General features: G+C 47.5%; 1 protein-coding gene across 2 annotated transcripts in view; it reads right to left on the bottom strand.

The window, feature by feature from the left end:
- LOC310701884 (kyphoscoliosis peptidase-like) overlaps window positions 1-18,993 on the bottom strand; it is a 61,870-nt gene that overhangs the window by 40,692 nt on the left and 2,185 nt on the right. For both annotated transcript variants that reach the window (XM_083493378.1, XM_083493379.1), the window contains exon 2: window positions 1,962-2,147. The gene's annotated coding sequence lies outside the window, so the exon portion shown is untranslated. The remainder of the gene's footprint in view (window positions 1-1,961; window positions 2,148-18,993) is intronic.

Genomic DNA, 18,993 nt, shown 5'->3' with positions numbered 1-18,993 from the left:
CTTAAAAAACACATCAGTCCTTCCATGCCTTACATTTCATTTCCTTGCTTCCCTGACCTCCTCACACCTCCCTTTTTTGTATTCCAGTTCTGTTAGTTAATTCAGCAATTCCTTTCCCTCTTTGTTTTTGTCTTAATCCTTTAACTTAATAAATTATAACTTTGGATTTTCACCTGTTAACAATCCATTTTTACATACACGTTTATAACATTACTGCTAAAACCTATTTCACAAGAATTTTAACTGATGCTTCAGGGAAACCTTGCAGCTCCGTTGCTTAGAGTGTCGTGCTGATGACACCAGTGTCACAGGCCCGATCCCCATACGCGACAGCTGCATATTCGTGCACTGTAGAGGGTTGGACTCTGCAGTTCTATGATTATATACATTGGCTCACATCCTGCATCCACATTCACTGAGGGGAAAACAGCGCCTCTTGAAGCACAGCCCATGTATGTATCTGCTATATAGTTAGGAAAGTGGTTTGCCTGTCTGTCTGTGTGTTCTCTATGCATTCAGATCCATTCAGCCACTGTCTGGTGCAGGGTGGATAAAAATCAATGATTATTTCTTTTTAAAAAAAAATCGGGTTTTTTTATTTAAATTGGAATTTTTTTTATTTAAATCATTTTTTTAAAAAATCAGATTTTTTAAATTTAAATCGGATTTTTAAAATAAAATGCTTTTGGAGGAAAAATCTTTCTAAAGATAGTTTTCTATTTAAATTACATTACAGTGGTACCTCGGGTTAAGAACTTAATTTGTTCTGGAGGTCCGTTCTTTACCTGAAACTGTTCTTAACCTGAGGTACCACTTTAGCCTATGCTGCCTCCTGCTGCCGCCGCGCCGCAACTGCACAATTTCTCTTCTCATCCTGAAGCAAAGTTCTTTACCCGAGGTACTATTTCTGGGTTAGCGGAGTCTGTAACCTGAAACGTCTGTAACCCGAAGTACCACTGTATAGTCCAAAGGCTATTCATCAGGAAATAAGGATTTGTTTTAAGTTTTTCATGTGTGCTAAAACTCAGTCTAAGTTTTGTTTTTTTAAAATCGTTTAACCACATCAGTTAACAAACATGGATACATATGCTATAATGTTATTGTTTTAGTTAAATAATTTGTTTTAATTCTTATTAAAGAAATGATTTTTTTTCTCCTTCCAATAAAGTACAGCAGAAAAGTTGCCCAAATATAAACAATAATTTCATAATTACCTGTCTTTCTATTTCTAATAGTATAACCAAATCACTAATTTTTGATATAACTGTAAAAACTACTGTGAAAATTTATTATTCCAAAAATGAAACCTTCATCTGGTTGTAAATGTTAAGATTATACCAGCAAGAATGAGTCTTTCTGTAAAAAAAATGATTTAAATCAAGTCTTACTGACTAGTGATTTAAATTGTGATTTAGATCAAATCCACCCTGGTCTGGTGTCTACTGTAGCTTAGCAAAAAAAAAAAACCTGCAAGTTACTAGCCCTCAACATTTCACTTGCTCACATTGACCTCATGAAATACAGTGGTACCTCGGGTTAAGTACTTAATTCGTTCCGGAGGTCTGTTCTTAACCTGAAACTGTTCTTAACCTGAAGCACCACTTTAGCTGATGGGGCCTCCTGCTGCTGCCGCACCGCTGGAGAACGATTTCTGTTCTCATCCTTAATCAAAGTTCTTAACCTGAAGCACTATTTCTGGGTTAGCGGAGTCTGTAACCTGAAGCGTATGTAACCCGAGGTACCACTGTAGAGAGGTATGCTAAATTGTTGCTCTACGGCCTGCCAAGTTACCTCCAGGGATTGATCCTGGAACAAACTCCTGCCTGCTGACTATCTTAGAATTCCAGCCTGCAAAACTTAGCAGTTACTAATCATAAGACAGTTCCTGGACCCAGCTGGTTCTTTCTTTTCCCAAACCCTCTTTCTAAGAAACAGAAACGAATTAAAGATGCTCTGCTTACCTCTTCGTAGTAGATGCTCAGCGGAGACGTCCAGGTGATTGTTTTTCAACTCCGGAGAAAAAGCACCAACGCAGCAGGACGAACAGTTCAGTGCTTCCAGCCGGGAATGAAGAGCGAAAGTGAAGAGAGGAGGGAGGAGCGTAGCTTGATCTCAGCTTACCATCACCACCAACCCCTCCTTGAGACCTTGGCGTTAGAGGATAAGCGTTAGCAGCAAATGCACCCATGAAGTCAAAACAGAAGGTGTTTGAGCAGAGCAGCGCTGGAGTGCGTCCAAGTTCCCTGCATGGGGAACAACAGTTACAGCAAGTGTCTCAAATGTGAAGGCAAACGCCTAGCCATCCTGGCTCAAAGCCCCCACAAAGCCCTCTCCTCCCTGAATATGTCTAATCCTCTTTTAAAGTCATCCAAATTGGTGGCTCCTGTGGGAGCAAGTTCCAGAATAAACTGTACGCTGCATAAATAAGTATTTTCTTTTATGTGTCTTGAATCTTCCAACAGAATCTTCTGTTAACTTTGAATCCATCTTCCAGCTTCGTTGGTGTTCACAAGTTCACAAGTGTTATGAGAGGGGCAGAAAAACTTTCCTCTGTCCGCTTTTCTGCATGAAGGCATAATATTATCAACTTCTCCCAGATAGATTGTTGTCATTCATAGTCTACATTCCCGTGTCCTTGTTTTCTTTTTACATAAGGTTGTGTGTGTGTGTGTGTGTGTGTGTGTGTGTGTGTGTGTGTGCAGGGCTGGATTTTGGTTTGATGAGGCCCTAAAGGTAATGGGGCCCTTTATATGTCCAGCTGTCCTTTGTCAACAACAAATTGTCGCTGTTTTTTTGTGTTGAATATATGCTATATGGTAATTTATGGACCTAATAGGTATCTAAAGCCATTTGCACATAACAAATAGGAGCCTACACAACCCAATACACCGTTGCTGTCTGCTGGTTTTATTTCATTTGTTTTTTATCTTATATTTTGGAAATGTACATCCAGGTTTTTGTTCCTTTATATTTGGGGGGGGCAAGATAGTGGGGCCTGAAGATCTAGCTTGTTTAGCTTTGTAGTAAACAAAGACGCGGGTGGCGCTGTGGGTTAAACCACAGAGCCTAGGACTTGCCGATCAGAAGCTCGGTGGTTCAAATCCCCATGACGGGGTGAGCTCCCGTTGCTCAGTCCCAGCTCCTGCCAACCTAGCAGTTTGAAAGCACGTCAAAGTGCAAGTAGATAAATAGGTACCACTCTGGCGGGAAGGTAAACAGCGTTTCCGTGCGCTGCTCTGGTTTGCCAGAAGCGGCTTAGTCATGCTGGCCACATGACCCAGAAGCTGTACGCCGGCTCCCTTGGCCAATAAAGTGAGATGAGAGCCAGACCCCGGATTCGGCCACGACTGGTCCTAATGGTCAGGGGTCCCTTTACCTTTAAACAAAATCTGCCCTTCTTCCCTTATGGGGTATCCAAGAGCCCATATAAAGTCCTTACGTGGGTTCCCTGTTGGTAGGAGAAAATAACAGAGGCCAACCAGAGAATATTGAGAAGCAAAGCAGCTAGTAAGCCTGATCTTTATTGATGATGATAATAATAATAATAATAATAATAATAATAATAATAATAATAATAAATTTTATTTATACCCCGCCCTCCCCAGCCGAAGCCGGGCTCAGGGCGGCTAACAACAATAAAACAGTACAAAAGTACAGCATGAACAACACTCTAAAATCATTCATTATAAAATTAATTAATTCAAGCCACTGGCAACCATTGGGCCAGAGCTCCGCGAAGATTGCCGAAGGAGGGAGTCAGGCTGTGCCCTTGCCAAAGGCCTGTTGGAACAGCTCTGTCTTGCAGGCCCTGCGGAAAGATGTCAAGTCCCGCAGGGTCCTGGTCTCTTGTGACAGAGTGTTCCACCAGATCGGAGCCACAGCCGAAAAAGCCCTGGCTCTAGTTGAGACCAGCCTAACTTCTCTGTGGCCTGGGACCTTCAAGATGTTTTTATTTGAAGACTGTAAGTTTCTCTGTGGGGCATACCAGGAGAGGCGGTCCCGTGGGTACGAGGGTCCTAGGCCGTGTAGGGCTTTAAAGGTTAAAACCAGCACCTTAAACCTGATCCTGTACTCCACCGGGAGCGAGTGCGGCTGGTATAGCACCGGGTGAATGTGATCTCGCAGCGAAGACCTCGTAAGGAGTCTCGCTGCAGCATTCTGCACCCGCTGGAGTTTCTGGGTCAGTCTCAAGGGCAGCCCCACGTAGAGCGAGTTACAATAATCCAGTCTGGAGGTGACCGTCGCGTGGATGACAGTGGCTAGGTCAGGGCGAGAGAGGTAAGGAGCCAACTGCTTAGCTTGGCGGCCGCCTTTGTTATAGCTGCAATCTGCGCCACCATGGAAAGGGAGGTGTCGAAGATTACACCCAAACTCTTAACGGACGGTGCTGGCACTAATTGCGCCTCCACAAGAGATGGGAGTTGGCCCCCCCCAATCCCATATCGTCCCGTCCCAGCCACAGGACCTCTGTCTTCGAAGGATTTAGCTTCAACCAGCTCCCACGTAACCATCCAGCCACAGCTTCCAAACATCTGGTCAGTGTGTCTGGGGCCGAGTCAGGATGGCCATCCATCAACAGTCATCGGCATACTGATGGCAACCCAGCCCAAAACTCCGAACAAGCTGGGCAAGGGGGCGCATAAAGATGTTGAAAAGCATCGGGGAGGGTATCACACCCTGAGGTACTCCACACACCAAGGAGTGGCACGATGACAATTCCCCCCCAAGTGCCACCCTCTGTCCCCGACCAGAGAGAAACGAGTGCAGCCATTGAAGGACTGTGCCCTAGATCCCCACGTCGGCAAGGCGGTGGTCCAGGAGTTCGTGATCGACCATGTCAAAGGCTGCTGACAGATCTAGAAGAATCAACAGCCCCGACCAGCCTCGATCCAGCTGTCTACGAAGATCATCTGTTAGGGAAACCAGAGCTGTCTCGGTCCCATGACCAGCGCGGAAGCAGGACTGGAATGGATCCAGAGCCGATGTTTCATCCAGAAACCCACCAAGCTGTTCAGCAACCGCTCTCTCAATCACCTTACCCAGGAACGGAAGATTCAAAACCGGGCGGTAATTGGATAGATCTAAAGGATCTAATGATGTTTTCTTTAAGAGCGGGCCCACCACTGCCTCCTTCAGTTCCCCTGGGAATGTCCCCGTGCCAAGGGACAAATTGATGATGTCCCCCAGGAGGGCCTGCACCTCGTCTGGACACGCTCTAATCAGCCAAGACGGGCACGGGTCGAGAGGACAAGTGGTGGGCTTTCCAGCTCGGAGGAGTCTGTCCACATCGGCTGGGGATATCCGGTCGAAGTGGTCCAATACTGAACCAGAGGACAGTTGAGGGGCCTCCAGTTCCTTTATTGTATCCAAATTGGCAGGGAGGTCATGGCGGAGCAACAAGACCTTCTCCGCAAAAAAGCTCACAAATGCCTCACAGCTGTGTGTCAAATTGTTATTTAAATTTGGCTGTCCCTCAAGGGACGTTAAAGACCTGATTATACTAAATAATTGCGCTGGGCAAGAGCTAGTGGATGCAATGGAGGCCGAGAAGTATGACTTTTAGCAGCCTTCACCACCATCTCGTAGGTTTTCATAAAAGCCGTACAGTGGTACCTCGCAAGACGAATGCCTCGCAAGACGAAAAACGTGCAAGATGAAAGAGTTTTCCGTTTTTTGAGTCGTTCCGCAAGACGAATTTCCCTATGGGCTTGCTTCGCAAGACGAAACGTCTTGCGAGTTCTTGCGAGTTTGTTTCCTTTTTCTTAAAGCCGCTAAGCCGTTAATAGCCGCTAAGCCGTTAATAGCCGCTAAGCCGCTAAGCCGTTAATAGCCGCTAAGCCGCTAATAGCCGCTAAGCCGCTAATAGCCGTGCTTCGCAAGACGAAAAAACCGCAAGACGAAGAGACTCGCAGAACGGATTAATTTCGTCTTGCGAGGCACCACTGTATAAGATGTTCTTGAGGCTCCATCACGGGCACCCCGCCAGACTCGCTCTAGCCGTCTGCGGTCCCGCTTCATTTTTCAGAGCTCCTCGGTAAACCAGGGAGCCCGGTTTCTGCGGGGTCGCAGAGGGTGCTTAGGTGCGATCTCATCGATGGCTGCCAGGAGCTGGGTATTCCAGCCCTCAACAAGCTCAGTCAATGAGTCGCCAGGGGGAGCAAGGTCCCGCAAGGCTTAGCGGAATCTATCAGGGTCCATCAGCCTCTGCGGGCGAGCCCAAATCAGCTCGCCACCTAAGCAGGGTGAGGGTGGAAAGTCAATCCTGGCTTTCAGAGCATAGTGATCAGACCATGGCACCTTCATCAAAGGAGACATAATCACATCTATACTGACGCCAAAGATCAAATCCAGCGTGTGGCCTGCTTGATGTGTAGGGCCCAAAACAAACTGGGAGAGCCCTAGTGTCGCCATGGAAGACACCAGGTCCAGAGCCTGTGAGGAGGGAGTGGCATCAGCATGGATGTTAAAGTCCCCCAATACCAATAGGTTAGGGAACTCCAAGGCCCAGCCGGCCACCACCTCCAATAGGCCTGACAGGGTAGCTGCCGGTGCGCTAGGTGGCCGGTACACCAGCCAGACAGCCAAGCTCTCCTCGGAGCCCCACACTAGGCCAACACATTCAATGCCGGGGATCGATGGCAATGGTAGAGCCCTGAAAGGACAATCTTCCCGGATTAATAATGCCACCCCTCCCCCCCCGGCCCACAGTCCGCGACTGGTGGAGGACGGAGAAACCCGGGGGCGCCATCTCTCGTAAGAGATGCAAGAGATCCCTGTTGATCTCTTGCAACAGGCTGCTCCCCTCACACGCAGGAAAGGAGGAGGACCCCAAACAAAGGTGTGCCTGCCCTTATATAGACATTTTAAATTCCCTGCCCTGGAGCTCAAGACCACCCCTCCATACATCATACATACATCACAGAAGGGGCGTAACCCAAGACCACCCCTCACAAACATCATACCTACATCACAGAAAAGGCGGTCTACAACAGAAATTTGAGTGTTGTTGTTTTTCCTGTCTCGCAGGTTTTCTGATATTGCCTTATCTGATTGCCTCTACTGGTAGTCTGGCCATTCCTCTGAAATGGTGACTACCCAATTCCTGAGACAATGGGAAGGTTCCCTCACCCCCTCCCTCCTTGCAGAGAAAACATTTGGTCAGTTTGGGAGTCAAAATGATTTCAGGAAGGTCTTCCTGTGCTGCTCCAGATATTGGTACATTTATGAACATTTATTATATATGTTGTTGTTGTTGTTTAGTCGTTTAGTCATGTCCAACTCTTCGTGACCCCATGGACCAGAGCACGCCAGGCACTCCTGTCTTCCACTGCCTCCTGCAGTTTGGTCAAACTCATGCTGGTAGCTTCGAGAACACTGTCCAACCATCTCGTCCTCTGTCTTCCCCTTCTCCTTGTGCCCTCCATCTTTCCCAACATCAAGGTCTTTTCCAGGGAGTCTTCTCTTCTCATGAGGTGGCCAAAGTCTTGGAGCCTCAGCTTCAGGATCTGTCCTTCCAGTGAGCACTCAGGGCTGATTTCCTTCAGAATGGATCGGTTTGATCTTCTTGCAGTCCATGGGACTCTCCAGAGTCTCCTCCAGCACCATAATTTAAAAGCATCAATTCTTCGGTGATCAGCCTTCTTTATGGTCCAGCTCTCACTTCCATGCATCACTACTGGGAAAACCATAGCTTTAACTATACGGACCTTTGTTGGCAAGGTGATGTCTCTGCTTTTTAAGATGCTGTCTAGGTTTGTCATTGCTTTTCTCCCAAGAAGCAGGCGTCTTTTAATTTCATGACTGCTGTCACCATCTGCAGTGATCATGGAGCCCAAGAAAGTAAAATCTCTCACTGCCTCCATTTCTTTCCCTTATTTTTGCCAGAAGGTGATGGGACCAGTGGTCATGATCCGGCAGTGTGTGTGTGTGTGTGTGTGTGTGTGTGTGTGTGTGTGTGTAGGTGAGGCAGAGCACTGGTTTGGAGGAGAGTTGATGCTAATTGACCTAGAAGTGAACCCTCTGAATTGGAGAAGTCTAGCAAAGCCTTCTGGTCTGATAAGAGCTCTTGGGAGATAGGTGTTGCAAGGGTCGACTCTCGGCTGTTGCGTCTGCATGAGAATTCTTAGTAAGAGAGAGGAACCTCCAAGCTTCCTAGTCTGCCCTTCTTGTGCTGACCTGCGTTGATCTTTCTTCAGTGTTGGAATGACCCTCTCAGGGTTGCTGATGTTGCCTCACTTTCTCCTTCCCGTCCTGCAAGCATGGCTTATTATATCTTCATACCCTCCAATATTTATCCAGTGAAAATATGAACATCCTAAATAATAATTATAGGTAGGTAGCCATGTTGGTCTGCCATAGTCGAAACAAAATAAAATAAATAAAATAAAAAGAATTTAAAAATTCCTTCTAGTAGCACCTTAGAGACCAACTAAATTAGTTATTGGGATGAGCTTTCGTGTGCATGCACACTTCTTCAGATACACACGAAAGCTCATACCAATAACTAATTTCGTTGGCCTCTAAGGTGCTACTGGAAGGAATTTTTAAATTCTTTTTATTTTTATTCTTTTATTTTGTTTTGTTTCTAAATAATAATAATAATATTTTTTTAAAAAAAAATACCCAGCCCATCTGACTGGTTGCCCCAGCCACTCTGGGCAGCTCCCAATACATATAAAAACACAATTATTATTATTATTATTATTATTATTATTATTATTATTATTATTTATTTGTACCCCGCCCATCTGGCTGGGTTTCCCCAGCCACTCTGGGCGGCTTCCATAGAAACCAAAAATACACTAAAATCACACATTAAAAACTTCCCTGAACAGGGCTGCCTTAAGATGTCTTCTGAATGTCAGGTAATTGTTGATCGCTTTGACATCTGAAGGGAGGGCGTTCCACAGGGCGGGCGCCACTACCGAGAAGGCCCTCTGCCTGGTTCCCTGTAGCTTTGCTTCTCGCAATGAGGGAACCGCCAGAAGACCCTCGGCACTGGACCTCGGCGTCCGGGCAGAACGATGGGGGTGGAGACGCTCTTTCAGGTATACTGGGCCGAGGCCGTTTAGGGCTTTAAAGGTCAACACGAATAGTTTGAATTGTGCTCAGAAACGTATTGGGAGCTGAGAGACAGAGCAATGTTTGATTTCGACTGTGACTATGGGAAAAGCAAGACCCTCTTGGGGTGGTAATGCTGTGAGCCCCTCCATTGTAGGCTCAGATTGTATACAGTGGTACCTCGGGTTAAGTACTTAATTCGTTCTGGAGGTCCGTTCTTAATCTGAAACTGTTCTTAACCTGAAGCACGACTTTAGCTAATGGGGCCTCCCACTGCCACCATGTGATTTCTGTTCTCATCCTGAGGCAAAGTTCTTAACCTGAAGCACTATTTCTGGGTTAGCGGAGTCTCTAACCTGAAGCGTATGTAACCTGAGGTACCACTGTACATGTGTAAATAAACTATGGTTACCGGACGTCCCTGTTTCCCGAGGACAGTCCCCCGATTTACAAATCTGTCCCCAGACAAAATCCGTCCCCGGAATGTCCCCGGATTTCATTTAATGTCCCCGGATTTATATTTTAAGTGTTGTAGATTTATTAGTAGGGAATGAATGTTGTGTGACTGGTTCAACGGCACAAGACACATCATATGGGGACCTCCGGTGAGGTAAAATGGCGGGCGCCACAGCAGCGAGCAGCTCCTGAAGCCAGCCAGCGCCAACTGCGCTACCAGGCTGGCTCCGGACTGCTGAGGCTGGCACTGCCACTGCCCAGGGGGAACTGGGGACGCCTGGCGTGTCAACTGGGGGAACTGCCGACTCCCATCCGTGACCCAAATCAAACTGAGAGCGAGAGCGCCTGGCCACCCAGCTGACTGCCCAGTGGCACTCCAGGGCCAGGAAAAACCCCGGAGCCAATGCAGGGAGAAGGAGGAGAGGAGAAGGAAAAGGAAGAAAGAGGAAGAGGAAGGAGAAAAAAGAGGAGAGCCCCGAACTTGTGCCACTGCCGCTGCCGCCGCTCAGGAAGAGAGGTAGGAGTGCACCAGGAGGGCAAGGACATGTGACCGAACCCAGGCCTGACCTGAGCCTACTCCACGGCGGCTAGCGCTCCAAGAGAGCAGGCCGGGGCCCAGAGGAAGGCTGTGCGACAGAGGAGACCACAGAAGATATTACTTCTTCTTTTCTTTTTAATAATTTTTTAATTCTTCGAAAAAAATCTGGTAACCTTAAAATAAGCCATGAATCATTAAGGCACCACACTCTTCACTGTCCCTTATTCCAGGGAAACCAAACCCTCGATAAGCACCTGGAACCCCTGGAATTCTGTGACGCTCAGAGATTGGGGTGCCGTGCAACAGTACTATGGGGGACACCATGACTGTTTAAACTGGTATAAAGATAAAGGTAAAGGGACCCCTGACCATTAGGTCCAGTCATGACCGACTCTGGGGTTGCGGTGCTCATCTCGCTTTATTGGCCGAGGGAGCCGGTGTACAGCTTCCGGGTCATGTGGCCAGCATGACTAAGCTGCTTCTGGCAAACCAGAGTAGCACACGGAAACGCTGTTTACCTTCCCGCCGGAGCGGTACCTATTTATCTACTTGCACTTTGACGTGCTTTCAAACTGCTAGGTTGGCAGGAGCAGGGACTGAGCAACGAGAGCTCAGCCCGTCGCGGGGATTCAAACCGCTGACCTTCTAATCGGCAAGTCCTAGGCTCTGTGGTTTAACCCACAGCGCCACCCACGTCCCTAAAGTGGTATAACACTGCTTTAAATGTATAGTCCAGGTGGGGCCCAGCTTTTACTCAGAGCAGATCCATTGAAATTAATGAGCTTGACTAAATTGGGTCTTACCGATTTCAACAGGTCTACTCTGAGTAAAACTTAGCTGACTACTACAGATTATCTCCAGATATTATGGGTTGGAGCTAAGACTCCACCCTTGAGCTTGTTCTTGTTGTCACCTTCATTCTCATTTATGGATGTGTGGTTAACCTGTTGTTTTGAGTCTGCAAAAGAGCCTTACTGAAGAAGTTAATGAAGCCCGTTTAGCAAACTTGTATGGTGAACATGGTTAATCGGTTCAGTGTTCAAGTCATTAGGTTAATTGAACAAAACAGGATAATTAGAAAAGGGGGCTGTAGCTATGAATATTGGGTGTGGAAGCTGGCGTATAACTCCATGGCAGAACAAATGATGTCGTGCTTTAAAATTAGAGGGTGTTCCACTAGGGTGTCAGAAATTACAGGGTGCCCTTCTGGGAACTGTGATGGCAATTAAGCCATCTTCTGAGAATCTGTACTAGAGGATAGAAAACAATCCCAAGGTTGCAGCATTTCATGGAAGATAATAGCGAGCCATCTGCCGGCACCACGAGCATCACAAGGACGGCCTTGTCAGCTGCTCTTCCCTGTAACTCCATGATCCTGTCCTTCTCCCACAATAACCTGCCTTTCCTTAGCTAGCATGAATTAAGGCAATGCAAATGGGCTGTAAAATGTTGGGAGGTCCACAGAATTTCCAGGTTTTGATGGCACACGTATCCACAACACAGCAGCAGGGAAAGCTATTTACCGTATTTTTTGCTCTATAAGACTCACTTTTCCCCTTCTAAATAGTAAGGGGAAATGTGTGTGCGTCTTATGGAGTGAATACAGGCTGTGCAGCTATCACAGAAGCCAGAACAGCAAGAGGGATTGCTGCTTTCACTGCACAGCGATCCCTCTTGCTGTTCTGGCTTCTGAGATTCAGAATATATATTTTTCTTGTTTTCCTCCTCCAAAAACTAGGTGCGTCTTGTGGTCTGGTGCATCTTATAGAGCGAAAAATACGGTATTTGGAGGCCACAATGGATGGTGCGTCAGCCACAACTGGGCAGTTCTGAAAGGAGAGACCCCAAAGGGAAGTAACTCCTTTGGTTTTCTCCTGTTATGAGAATTATAAGGTCTAAGATATAAACGTACCAAGCAAACACATACATAAATATATAAACCGCATGTCTGAAACAGTACAGTCATACCTCAGGTTGAAGTTGCTTCAGGTTGAGCGCTTTTGGGTTGCGCTCCGCGGCGACCCGGAAGTAACGGAACACGTTACTTCCAGGTTTTGCCGCTCGCGCATGCGCAGACGGTCAAAATGCCATCACACGCATGCGCGGAAGTGGCGAATCGCGACCCGCGCACACACAGACGTGAGTTGCGTTTACTTCAGGGTGCTAACGGGGCTCTGGAACGGTTCAAGGAAATGTGGAGCCTCCCAATTGTCTCTTTGCTTACAAATCCTGTCTCAAGGGCACATTTAAGATATGAATAGGGTGAGCCTGTGACCTGTGACCTGGATTCAGAAATTGAGTAGTTATCATAGCAAAAGAGTGGCCAGGATGCCCAGGTAATCCAATCAGGTAACCTGGCAGACAGGATAAAAAGAACGCACTCAGATTTCTGTTGTAGTCCACCCCTTCTCTGATGTATGTATGATGTATGGAGGGGTGGTTTCGGGCTACAGGGTAGGCAGTTCAAAAGTCTATATAAGGGCATGCATGCATGGTTCGGGGTCTCTGCTGCTCCCAGCGTGTGGTTTGTGAGCACCCTGTTGCAACAATTAATAAAGATCAGGCTTACTAGCTGCTTTGCTTCTCAATATTCTCTGGTTGGCCTCTGTTATTCTCTGTTACCAATAGGGAACCTACAGAAGGACTATATATGGGCTCTTGGGTACCCCATAAGGGAAAAGGCCAGGAAGAGGGCACTTCTCGTGGGTTGTAGACAGATTTGCTCCTGGGTGATAGACAGCGATGAAACTGAGGGAAAGAAAAAAATGAAGCTCTCTTCCAAGTTAGAGTTGGAATGCGGAGGAGAGCGTAAACGCAATTCACGAGCATGTGTCCAGAACAATTGGTGGGTATTTTGTGATTGTCTTTTGTATTGCCTTGAGTGATTTATTGTATCTATTGTGCTTTTGTTGTACAGTGGTACCTCGGTTTACGAACTTAATCCATTCCTTAAACCGAAACCATTCTTAAACCAAGGCGCACTTTCCCTAATGAGGCCTCCCGTCGCTGGTGCCCTTCCACTGTTCGGATTCTGTTCTTAGACCGAGGTAAAGTCTGCAAACCGGGACACTACTTCCAGTTTTGCGGAGTTCGTAAACCAAATCATTCTTGAACAAGACTGCTCTTAAACTGAGGTACCACTGTACAGTTAAACCTCGGTTCCCAAACGCCTACATTTTGGAACGTTTCAGCTACCGAACGCCAAAAACCCGGAAGTGTTCTGGTTTCCAAACATTTTTTCGACGCGGCTTCCGCTTGAGTGCATTAAGTTCCTGCAGCCAATCGGAAGCCGCACCTTGGTTATTGAACATTTTGGAAGCTGAACGGGCTTCTGGAACGGATTACGTTTGACAACCGAGGTTTGACTGTATACTTCTTTTCTGTTGGTATGCTCTTCGCCACTTCGGGGGACTTTGGACCTAAAAGCAATATATAAATAAACCATACCCACAATATGGTTATCATCGGGGGGGGGGGGAGAGGCAGGCGGCAGACGCTGTCTTTTTTTCCTTGATCTGCTTATCCTGAATTTTGTATTCTGCGGGGATGGGGACTATGCAGGCCTGCAGTTGTTAGGCTCCAAATCCCCAGCCATAAGAAGACCATAAGATCCTCATTTCTGCTGTGTGCCAAAATCCTTCATTCAGCCAGTAATGCTGCAGGCCTCACGAGTTACACATGCTTTTGTGGAAAGAACAATCTCCACTGAATTCAGCCTTTACCCACATCTTCATTTCTGAGCTCACAGATTCCATTAAATGAGGGAAATTTTGAGTGACTCTACCTGACCCTAATCATGTTCCTGCCCCTGTCTTATTATTATTACTGTTGTGACGTGGGGTTTGTGATTTCAGCTCTCTTGACATAATATGCTGGAGACAGTTCTCTAGTAACACTTCTTTATTAAAGCAAACAAGACTGAGACTTGAGGAGGGGAAAGCTACATTTATAGGGACAGGGGACTAGCTAGAAAGGATACATTTTGGAGGGAACAATATCAGGCAATCACAGTCCTGCCTTTTGGAGGAAACCAATAAGACAGAGGATCCAAATACAGCAGCTTAAATGAACCAATAGTAGCTGTACCCTCTGGAACCAAAAGGCAGTTACTTTACCCTAATGCAAATACAGACAGTAATAATACAGATATAAAATCCTTTGACTCAATACACAACAATTACAGTGGTACCTCGGGTTACATACGCTTCAGGTTACAGACTCCGCTAACCCAGAAATAGTGCTTCAGGTTAAGAACTTTGCTTCAGGATGAGAACAGAAATTGTGCTCCAGCGGCGCGGCAGCAGCAGGAGGCCCATTAGCTAAAGTGGTGCTTCAGGTTAAGAACAGTTTCAGGTTAAATACGGACCTCCGGAACGAATTCAGTACTTAACCCGAGGTACCACTGTATTATAACTGGATCAAAGGCAAACATTTCTTTTACTAGGGCAGGTTCTCTCAGAATATGCACACTTTCCTGTTACACAGAATTCTTCGGCACCAAGAGCAACGGGTAAAGGTGGTTCACCCCATGGTTAATTTGGGGGGGTAAATAGTGTCCACGCTTAAGCCTGCTGGGAAGCGCTGCCATTCTCATCCAAAGCCCCGTTTGTGGATACCCCAAGAACCATCTGCACATGCTCAGAGGCACACATTTTCCCTTCGCACCTTGCTGGACTGAACACTGGCATAGAAAGTTAAGTTGGAGAGCATTGAAATGCGGGCTAGATTAAGCCTCAGATTCCACACCTGCTTGGCCTGCAGAATAATTATTATTATTATTATTATTATTATTTTATACCCCACCCATCCGGCTGGGTTTCCCCAGCCACTCTGGGCAGCTTCCAGCAAAATATTAAAATGCAGTTATTCATCAAATATTAAAAGCTTCCCTAAACAGGGCTGCCTTCAGATGTCTTCTTAAAGTCAGATAGTTGAACCCCAGGTTGAAATCCCAATGGCATCTTCAGGTAGAGGTGAAATAAACCTTGGAGGGCCACTGCCAGTCAATGTAAAAATAAAATAAAGATAAATAACTTCGTATAAGACAATCTCTGGTCTATGCTGGTCGAAAGAGTTGCGTGTGGTGCCGTCGGGTGGCGAGAAATGCTTTTTCCCAAAGTGTGTGACCACTAGAGGTCTCTGGTTATTGATGATGGAAGGGGAAAGGGGGGAGACCACTCTCTATGTCCCCCGCCTCTCTCTCTCCTTTTCCCTTGACCGGGATATCAAGAATTGAACTTCCTGAGTCAAGAAGTCCCCCACCTTTCTATGTCCGCTTCAAGAAGTGACTTCTGCTGGAGGGATCCCGAGATGGGTGTGAGGAGGGAAGGAGGGAAGTTGCAAAACTAGGGTTTCTCTGAAATGTGCTCTAAGCTGCGCAGGAAAGGCTGTAAGGGATCTGGGGCTAAGCAAGCGAATGAATCTCCTCTTCCATCATACAGCTGTTTGCCCTGCCTGCTGAAATGGTCCTGGGGCTCAGAGTCTCCCCGTTTGCCGTTGCAGGTTAGGGAACAGCAGAAGAAAAAGAAGTGGCTGAGATAGGAAATGATAAAGGGGAATAAGGAGGGAAGAAGAGCAACGCTGGATCAGGCCAGCGGCTTGCCTAGTCCAGCATCCTGCTCTCCCAGTGGCCAGCCAGATTCCGGAGGGGATGCTGCGAGCAGGACCTGAAGGCAAGGGAACTTTCTCCTGGTGCAGCGATAAAACCACTAGCGCATTTGCAACCCTAAGCAGGGTCTGGTATGGTTTCAAACTGGATGGGGGACCGCATGTTGAGATTTCTGCATTGCCAGGGGTTGGGCTCCATGACGTTCCGGATCCCTTCCAACTTTACACTTCCATGATTCCTGCGATATCCAGCCACTGGAATTCAGAGCTATTCTTTCCGATTAATGTAACTGTGGCGTTTGCCTCCTAGGTGGGTCATTAGGAAAGGGTTAAATGAGTGAGATGTGATTGGCCAGTGGGAATGCAAGGGAGGAGTAAAAGTTAGAGTGGGAGGTTTTGAAAGTCAGTTGAGGTTTGGGAATTGGAGAAGGAAGAGGGAGGAATAGGCAGTGAGTTGGTCGAGTTGTATTTGGGTGGAGTCAGATAGATAGTTGGGGATAATCAGTTTGAAGTTGTTAGGAACTAAGATTTAAGAAACTGCCAAGAAAAATTAACTGCAGCCATAAGCTTGTTCCTGCATTTAAAAAATAAACTTGATTATCCGTTAATGTTAACAACTGACTGGACTCCGTGTGTCCCCGTGAGATACGTGAGATGGTGGCAGCGGAAAAAGCAATCGCAGTAGTGGCACAGGGCCAATAGAACGTCAAACGTCCGGGGGCCCTGTGTGATCGCCACAGTAACCACCGATAGTCTTCTCCTGCATGAGTCCTCAAAGGAAGCGACAGGAAAGGAAGCGCTCTTTTAAAACTTACTTAGGAAGGGGAGACTGCTCCTGCTGAACCTTAGGCTAAACCCCTTATGCCTTGCAAGCCCTGTATTTTGGCAGGAAGGGGGCGTGATTGCAGGGCCTAGTAGCAAATAGAAACAGATCTTGAGAGGTGAACGCAACTGTGATCCGTCACATCGGCCAGGCCAGCTGTCAGATGTCAGTGGTGGTTGCTCGTGAGTAACCAGGCAGGACTCCGACCTGTCTTTAACAGGTTTTATTTTGGTGCAAAACTATTTACAGTGCAGAGCAATCAGTTCATGGCTGCCTCAATCGCTAGCAGAATCCATGAGGGGTCGTTTTTCCCCATGAGAGCTTAGTCACCCCCAGCATTTTCCTTCCTTCCTTGCGTTTTACACTTCTGCACAAGGTGGGCGATGGAAGAGGCGTGCTTCCCTCCTGGCCAGCTTGGCAAGGAGTGGTGCCGAGGCTCCCAGCAGCATCCTCTAACCCTTTCCCCTCCTTCACCCAGGAGGTGTGGCTTTCCTCACCTTCAGACTGACAAGATGCGGCCCTGGGACTCCCAGCAGCATCCTCTGGTCCCTTCCCTTCTTCCCCACTGGAGGTGTGGCTTTCCCCACCACAGGAAGAGGAACTGCTTCGCAAGATTTTCGGAGGTTCCCTGTATCCCAGCTGCCCCTCTGCCTCCCTTCCCTGTTCCGATGGCAGTCCCCTGACACCAGCAGCCAAAATGTGGCTACAAACCAGGCTGGCCGGCCTATGAAACAGAAGGAGATGGGACTAGTACTAGAGCAGACTCTACTACACCTCACTGCAGGTGGGGGGGCGCTCTTGAATGCTGCCCTGCAGGTCAAAATAGCCAGAAGGAGAAAGATGATGATGATGGTGATTACATGCATACATACCCTGCCCATCTGGCTGGGTTTCCTCAGCCACTCTGGGCGGCTCCTAACAGATTAAAACCAGATTAAAACATCAAACATTAAGAACTTCCCTAAACAGGGCTGCCTTCAGGTGTCTTATAAAAGTCAGATAGTTGTTTATTTCCTTGACACCTGAAGGGAGGGCATTCCACAGGGCAGGCGCCACCACCAAGAAGGCCCTCTGGCTGGTTCCCTGTAGTTGTTCCACATTCCACAGGCCACCACTGAGAAGGCCCTCTGCCTGTTGTGATAGATTTCTGCTCACAGGCAGATTTTTGCACAGGGAGCTTCCCAAAATTTGATCTTCAGGCTGCAGTCCTATGTGGTGCAGTCTGTTTGTTTGTTTGTTTGTTTGTTTGTTTGTTTGTTTGTTTGTTTGTTTGTTTTTAACATCTCACAACTCTTACGTTGTTGAGCAGGTCCCATTTTGTTAATTACAGGGATGGGTGACCTGAGTGGCCATCCAGATGTTGTTAGACTCCATGCTCCCATCAGCCCCAGCCACCATGGCCAGTGGTCGGGGATCATGGGAGCCGGAGTCAAATTTAGAATGTAGTTGGACATTCCATGTCTCCATCACCCCTGACCAATGGCTGATGGGAGCCAGAGTCCCACAACAGCTAAATAATGACTTGTATCTGTTGTTCTTCGGCCAGCTGTATCCGTTTCCTGTGGTTCATCTTCCAAATATGGGCGGTGAGCGCCATCATCTCCAGTTCAGTGAAGAAGCCTGCAAACAATAAGCACCTTGACACTGAGGGAAGCCACCAGAGATGTCTCCAAGAAGGGCCCAGAGGAGCATCTCTCAGACACCTGTGCTGAGGATGTCCCTGAAGAATAAAGTGGAAATGCAACCACAGACCTACGGCAACGGGGTACATAACCACAAGGTTCCCACCATCCCTCAGAAGGCCTACAGCAAACAGCAGCCCAACATCAGCACCGAATGCAGGAAAAGCTTCTCAAAGTGTTCCGATCTGACGAAACACAAAAGAACTCGCAAGAGAGAAAAGCCTTGTCGATGCCTTGAGTGTGGGAAGAGCTTCTGCAGGAGCTCAAGTCTGAGTAAAAATGTAAAGGGACCCCTGGCCATTAGGTCCAGTCGTGGCCAACTCTGGGGTTGCGGAGCTCATCTCCCTTTACTGGCCGAGGGAGCCAGCATTTGTCCGCAGTTTTTCCGGGTCATGCGGCCAGCATGACCATGCTGCTTCTGGCAAACCAGAGCAGCACATGGAAACGCCGTTTACCTTCCTGCCGGAGTGATACCTATTTATCTACTTGCACTTTGACGTGCTTTCAAACTGCTAGGTTGGCAGGAGCAGGGACCGAACAATGGGAGCTCACCCCGTTGCTGGGATTCGTACGCTGCTCTGGTTCGCCAGAAGTGGCTTAGTCATGCTGGCCACATGACCCAGAAGCTGTACACCGGCTCCCTTGGCCAGTAAAGCAAGATGAGCGCCGCAACCCCCGAGTCGTCCGCGACTGGACCTAACGGTCAAGGGTCCCTTCACCTTTTAAGTAGTTCCATGTTTCGGGAAGCTTTTAATGTTTGATGTATTATAGTATTTTAATATTCTTTTGGAAGCCGCCCAGAGTGGCCGGGGAAGCCCAGCCAGATG

The sequence above is a fragment of the Podarcis liolepis genome (genome assembly GCF_965112155.1).
Source record: "Podarcis liolepis genome assembly, chromosome: 2".
Classification (NCBI taxonomy): Eukaryota; Metazoa; Chordata; class Lepidosauria; order Squamata; family Lacertidae; genus Podarcis; species Podarcis liolepis.
Note: the sequence above shows the minus strand (reverse complement) of the source record. Positions and strands in the feature narration are given on the sequence as shown.